The 6,848-nt window shown below is 40.0% G+C and overlaps 1 non-coding gene across 1 annotated transcript; it reads right to left on the bottom strand.

The window, feature by feature from the left end:
* Window positions 1-116: 116 nt before the first annotated feature.
* LOC127619863 (U12 minor spliceosomal RNA) lies at window positions 117-270 on the bottom strand. The gene has a single exon (XR_007967632.1). It is a non-coding gene; the product is annotated as a U12 minor spliceosomal RNA (small nuclear RNA).
* Window positions 271-6,848: the final 6,578 nt, after the last annotated feature.

Below are 6,848 nucleotides of genomic sequence, written 5' to 3'. Positions count from 1 at the left end.
ATTGAGGTTGAAGTAATTGGTTTACTTAATCAAAACATTTAAAAAAGATTTTTTAAGTTATTTAAGATCAAATCATTGATTTTATTTATTTTCTTTGACTTTTGTGAGGGTTTGTCGGGGCAGATCCTGGTTCCGCGCGGCATCTCACAAAGTAAGTGAGTCACCTGACAGACGGACCTGTACCCGTTCAAAAATTACTCTCGCGAGTTTGAGCGAGGACACGGGCGTCACCCCGCGTCGTTATTTTCCTTACTCATCAGTTTAAGGCATGCGCAGTAACGGATCGAGTACATTCTACAGTACACATACACGAGTGTACAGTGACGGTGACGCGACACGAGCGTTTATTTCATTCAATACGTGATATTCACACTGACTATAATCATTATAATCAATAAACAACATGTGAAATACATTTAAAACCACTGAAAAATGCCTTTTATAACGTCAATGAGGTGTACACGCAGTGCATTGTGGGACAGCATGTGACGTCACTGTGCTGGTATTTTCAGATTAAACAACACATGGATGAAACATTGCAGCATGGTTGCACAAAGGTTCCAGAATTTATTGCCTCTCACATTAATTTAAGTCTCAACCAATCATGAAAAGATCAACAATGGACAGTTCTGCTTAATGGATGTTTTCTTAAATATAATATTATAAATCAAGGATGTTTTGTAATAAAGGGTTAGAAATATATAGACATACAGTCAATTCAACTCAAATCACGAGCTGGCAGGGTAACCTTGAAAACTGAATCCACTACAGATTACACAATAAATAAGGTCACATGTAATTTGTAATGTATTCCGTTAGATTACACAAATTCAGTAATGTAATCTAAATACATTTGATTACTTCTTCAGCACTGGCAGATTAAAAAAAAAATATTTTGACTATAAAGAAGTAAATAACAAGTGAAAAAAGCCTAAATATCTTATGCAAAGTAAATGTATCTTGTTTTAAACTTTTATTTATCAGTAAAAAAAAATGTCAGGTAAAATTCTCATCAAGAATATGTTTTGCAGTAATCAATGGTCTTATTAGAGAGAAAAAAAATATATATATATATATTAGGGCTGTCAATCAATTACAAATTTTAATTGAATTAATTACATGGTGTCCTGATTAATTAATCACGATTAATCGCATATACAAATATTTGCTGAGAAAGCCCCTCATATAACAATAATTCAATAAATAATGATTATACATATATATATATATATATATATATATATATATATATATATCAATATATAATTATACATAGTTATCTTTAAATATTAAAATATATATATATATATATATATATAAAATTACAAATATTCAGATAATTAAAATGCATTACATTCTTGTAGCAGAATCATTAATAAAACAAAAAGCATCTTTAGAATACAATGTATTGTTTATTACATTGATCATAAGTCAATCATTGACACACAGTTCACAGTAATCCATTACACAAGTGAATTTATCAATCAGAGATTTATTATGAGGGCTTGTTTAAGAACCGTTAATGTACAGCTGCGTCAGACAAAAACGTTTAGTTCACTGTGTCGAGTTAAATATAGTTTAATACTCAATCTTTAAACACATCTTGAGATCTCTTCGCATTTGAACCCTTAGTAACGCATATCTGTGTTGTTTTGTTCACTGTATAAACTGTGTGTTGCTCACACAGCTGAAGTTTCACTTACTGCCCCCTGGAGTAAACAGGTGGTACTACAAGCGTGCGATTAAATGCATTAATTATTTTAACATGTTATTTTTTGTATAATTAATTGCGCGTTACTAACGCGTTAACTCGACAGCCCTAATATATATGTATGATTGATTGTGTATTTTCTTGATAAAAAGAAAAATATATATATATATAATCTTGCCTGATAAGGGGAGCATTTAAAAGCGCTAGAAATAGCATTTTAGCTTAGCATAAAGCTAAATGCTCAGATGACAGTTTACACAAGGTTTATTTATATTTCTGCCTCTCCAAACTTTCTTCAAAACCCACATCTTTTTCTTCAGTGACATCACATCCACCTTTTAAATAGTGTAAAAGCGTCCTCCATCTGCTCATACCCCATTTTCTTCCCAATTTGTAACGTCCAATTCCCAATGTGCATTGTCGCTGACTATCACACCTGGAGTCGTGAGCTTGAATTCAGGGCGTGCTGAGTGACTCCAGCCAGGTCTCCTTAGCAACCAAATTGTCGCGGTTGCTAGGGAGGGTAGAGTCACATGGGGTAACCTCCTCGTGGTCACTATAATGTGGCTCTCGCTCTCGGTGGGGCATGTGGTGAGTTGTGTGTGGATGCCGCGGAGAATAGCGTGAAGCCTCCACACACGCTACATCTCCATGGTATCGCGCTCAACATTACCTTTTTTGCTTTGGTTTTGCTAAACAAGCACTATTCAAGCACAAGGAACAATTATCATGGTATATTTACGTCCGTGTCATGATTCACCGCCGTTCCTTTAAATCAAGTGTTTTGAACGTGACGTCACCTCCACTCCCGAGGGATTATGGGATCATTAAATTCTCACCGGAAATAGTAGGTCATCCGGATATTTCTCGCTCACTGCTTCATTAATACTGTAGATTCGGACATACTACTCAAACTATACTGTTTTTGGCATACTATATAGTAGAGGAGTATGGATATTCGGACGCAGCGAAGATGAGAACACGTTCTTGCGTACACACACAGCTCGATGGAGCGTCAGTCTGAAGGCTGAGATAGCAAGACGTGTGTAAAGAGGAGGAGGGCGTGGCCGGGCCATAACAATGGACGCATGGATGGATGCAGTGTGTAGTGTGCAAGTGTAGTGTGCAGTGTATAATGTGCAGGAGTAGAGTGTAGTGTGCAAATGTAGTGTGCAGGTGTAGTGTGTAGTGTGCAGGTGTAGTGTATAGTGTGCAAGTGTAGTGTGCAGTGTGTAATGTGCAGTGTTCAGGAGTTGTGTGCAGTGTATAGTGTGCATACTAGTGTACGTCCTTAAACAAGCCCTCATAATAAATCTCAGAATGACTGACGAATTAAATTGCAACATGGATTGCAGGTGTAGTGTGCAGTATGTAGTGTGCATGTGCAATGTGCAGTGTGCAGGTGTAGTGTGCAAGTGTAGTGTGCAGTGTGTAATGTGCAGCGTAAAGTGTGCAATTGTAGAGTGTAGTGTGCAGTGTATAATGTGCAGGAGTAGAGTGTAGTGTGCAAATTTAGTGTGCAGGTGTAGGTGTAGTGTGTAGTGTGCAGGTGTAGTGTGTAGTGTGCAAGTGTAGAGTGCCGTGTGTAATGTGCAAGGTAAAGTGTGCAATTGTAGAGTGCAGTGTGTAGTGTGTAGTGTGCAGGTGTAATGTGCAAGTGTAGTGTGCAGTGTAGTGTACAATGTGTAGGTGTAGTGTGCAAGTGTAGTGTGCATGTGTAGTGTGCAGTATGCAGGTGTAGTGTGCAGTCTGTAGTGTGCATGTGCAATGTGCAGTATGCAGGTGTAGTGTGCAAGTGTAGTGTGCAGTGTGTAATGTGCAAGGTAAAGTGTGCAATTGTAGAGTGCAGTGTGTAGTGTGTAGTGTGCAGGTGTAGTGTGCAAGTGTAGTGTGCAAGTGTTGTGCTGTGGATGTGCACAGTGCATGCAGGGGGCGCTCTGCTCTCTCTGTCTCTCTCATTCTCTCTCTGCAGCTCTGCAATTCATTTGCACGGACAGTTTTTATCCAGGAGACAGTCAGAAAACGCCAACTGCAGGCTGTCATGACTACGAAAGCCTAAAACACAGTAATGGATGTAACGCAGTGATTGGATGATGCTTTAAATCCGAATTAATTCTGATAATTTCTGACGTGATGTCTGTAACGGATGAAAAACATGAATAATCAACACTCCTGGACACATAATTAACAATTTGATGAAAAAAAATCTGACTTTCTATAGTTTGATATTATTTAAAATTTCACAAATTAGTCCCTCTGTCCACATATGTCCACATATAACCTTTTGCTCTTGAAAACCCCCCAAAAGAAACAGAGCTACTGGTTACAAATCAAAAGAGAATGAAAAATGCACACATCAGTCACGCTCGGGTCTTGGGAGGTTAAAGTATTTATTTAATAGCCAGTAATAAATAGAGATTAAATAGTGTTTTATGTTCTTCAGTAACAGCAGTAATTAAACATTATATATATATAAACATCCAATGCAAAATAATCTTTACTGTGTTATTATTTGATATTTGTCCAGTGCAAATCTCTCCATGTATGGCAGCCATCCCATTACAGTGTCTGTTCAATTCCAACCCCTCATTCTAGGTGATCACCTGAACCAAATCTAATTTAACAAGGAAACGTATAAAAACACTGCTGTGGTCATCACTGTCCTCTTGCACTGGGACCCGCTGGAAGATAAAAACACTGCTGTGGTCATCACTGTCCTCTTGCACTGGGACCCGCTGGATGATAAAAACACTGCTGTGGTCATCACTGTCCTCTTGCACTGGGACCCGCTGGATGATAAAAACACTGCTGTGGTCATCACTGTCCTCTTGCACTGGGACCCGCTGGATGATAAAAACACTGCTGTGGTCATCACTGTCCTCTTGCACTGGGACCCGCTGGATGATAAAAACACTGCTGTGGTCATCACTGTCCTCTTGCACTGGGACCCGCTGGATGATAAAAACACTGCTGTGGTCATCACTGTCCTCTTGCACTGGGACCAGCTGGATGATAAAAACAGTGCTGTGGTCATCACTGTCCTCTTGCACTGGGACCAGCTGGATGATAAAAACAGTGCTAGTAGTGCCTCAAATGTAACTGGAATTAAATAATAAGTACTGAACATGCCAAAAGAGTTGAAAAGAAAAGATTTGAGTGAGGAAAAGAAGGGTTCAGTTCTGGCTTTAGTGGCAGAGGGACACAGTGGGCGTCAGGTCCTTACGGGTTCAAAGATGGCGGTTCATAAGATCAAGGTCAAGCAGCAGATATTGGGGACACCAAAGCTACAGACCGGCAGACGGCTCAAACGACTTTTCACTGACCGGGATGACCGTCAACTCATTCGAATGTCACTCAACAACCGTAGGAGAACATCAAGTACAAAACAATGGCAAACGGCAGCTGGGCTGAAGTGCACGGCGAGGAACGGTTCGAAACAAGCTAGCCTGAAGTCAAGCAAAGCTAGAAAATAGCCCTTCATCAATGAGTCAGGCTGAGGTGTGCAAAACACCATAAGGATTGAACCGTAGAGCACAGGAGGTAGCTCATCATCAGCGTTGCCCAACACCTGGTCATCTAAAGGCTAGACGGAGACCTGGAGAGGCCTTCAAGCCACAGTGTCACTCAGCAAGGACGCATGAATCAAGACACGTACAAGTTATCCTAAAGACTTGCTTCCTTCTGCTCTGACGATGTTCCCCGACTCTGATCAGAGGGACCCCGAGTCAGCGTTTGTGTTGTTTGATTAAAATGAAGATCTTTAAGGCTGCATTTACACACTGGACAGATCAAACATAGAGAGATTTTTGTCCTGTCTGCTTACACTCTCGTACTACATCAACGGCTGTGTTTACATTAATACTGTTCACACATTCACACACAAGATCTGCCGATCTATTCGCTGTCTGACTGGGGGCAAGGAACACGTTTGATTTAGTTAAACTCACATTTAACTTTATTAACTGTAGAACACAAAAGGAGATGCAGTCTTGGTCACCATCCACATCTTTTTTTCCATACAATGTGCTCTTTTCACAGATGTGATGATGCATTTCCACCTTTTTAGCAGCGTCAGTGTTGCATTGCACATAGCATTTGCATGACATTACCCTGGAATGAGTTCCCACAGCTGCGATGAGGTTTCACACTCATCTGAGGGAGTGACAGGTCATGTGACCGCTCTAATCCAGCGCTCGCTAATGTAATCGATGATTGTTTCTTGAACTGTTGGAGCAAACGGTTAAGCACAAGTTATATTTGCTGTGGTCTCTCATAGAAGTTTACCTGCTATCTTTTATTTCCATTGAAGTGAATGGTGACTGAGGCGGCTAGTCCAACATCTGCTTTATTGTTCCACAGAAGAACATCATACGTGATGTCTCTTCAACTTCAGGCACTTACAGGCGAGATTTTTATTAAAACAGATTTCAGCTTTTTTCTTTTTGATATATGAAGGTCTAAATTAGAAGTGGAAACTTTTTCACCAGATCTTCATCCTTTATTTTTGGTACTTTTCAAATGTATAGAATACGTATAGAATTGAGTGTTTTAGTGACGTCCCAGACTCAGACTGCGGGGTTTCCATCTGTCTTTCTGTCAATAGTCTCTCTGTGTAGCAGCACAACACTGAACACTTGCCCAGAGGCACAAACACAACAGGAGGAATGTGACATGAACTCCATCAAACACTTCCGTCTGATAATAATCACTGCTTTGTCCTGAAGAACAAGACGCCTTTATGACTTTACTTTCTATTTTTGGAGAGAGAGAACATATTTAACAGCTGTTGTGCCACTAATTGAGCTGAACATGACTCATTTTCAACTGCTCATATCCCATAACACTCAAACACGCGATCACGTTTAGTTTAATCGTCTACATTTCGTTCAATATCATGTGGACAGACGAGGACCAAACGTCTGAAGGAAAGAAAGATCTCCAATGAGATCCCTTTAAATATGTCAATGGTTTCTCTCTATAATGTCTCAGACTGTGTTAGAATTTGCCCAGAGCCGAATTAAGGGGCCGTTCACACTGAATGCGTTCTTGCGTTTTAAAAACCAAGACGTATAAGCCCAATGCATATAACAGAATGCACGTGTCGTGAGCAGTGGCGGTCTTAACATAGAGGCATAGG

Source organism: Xyrauchen texanus, chromosome 2, assembly GCF_025860055.1.
Source record: "Xyrauchen texanus isolate HMW12.3.18 chromosome 2, RBS_HiC_50CHRs, whole genome shotgun sequence".
Lineage (NCBI taxonomy): Eukaryota > Metazoa > Chordata > Actinopteri > Cypriniformes > Catostomidae > Xyrauchen > Xyrauchen texanus.
This window is presented reverse-complemented; position numbering and strand designations above follow the sequence as displayed.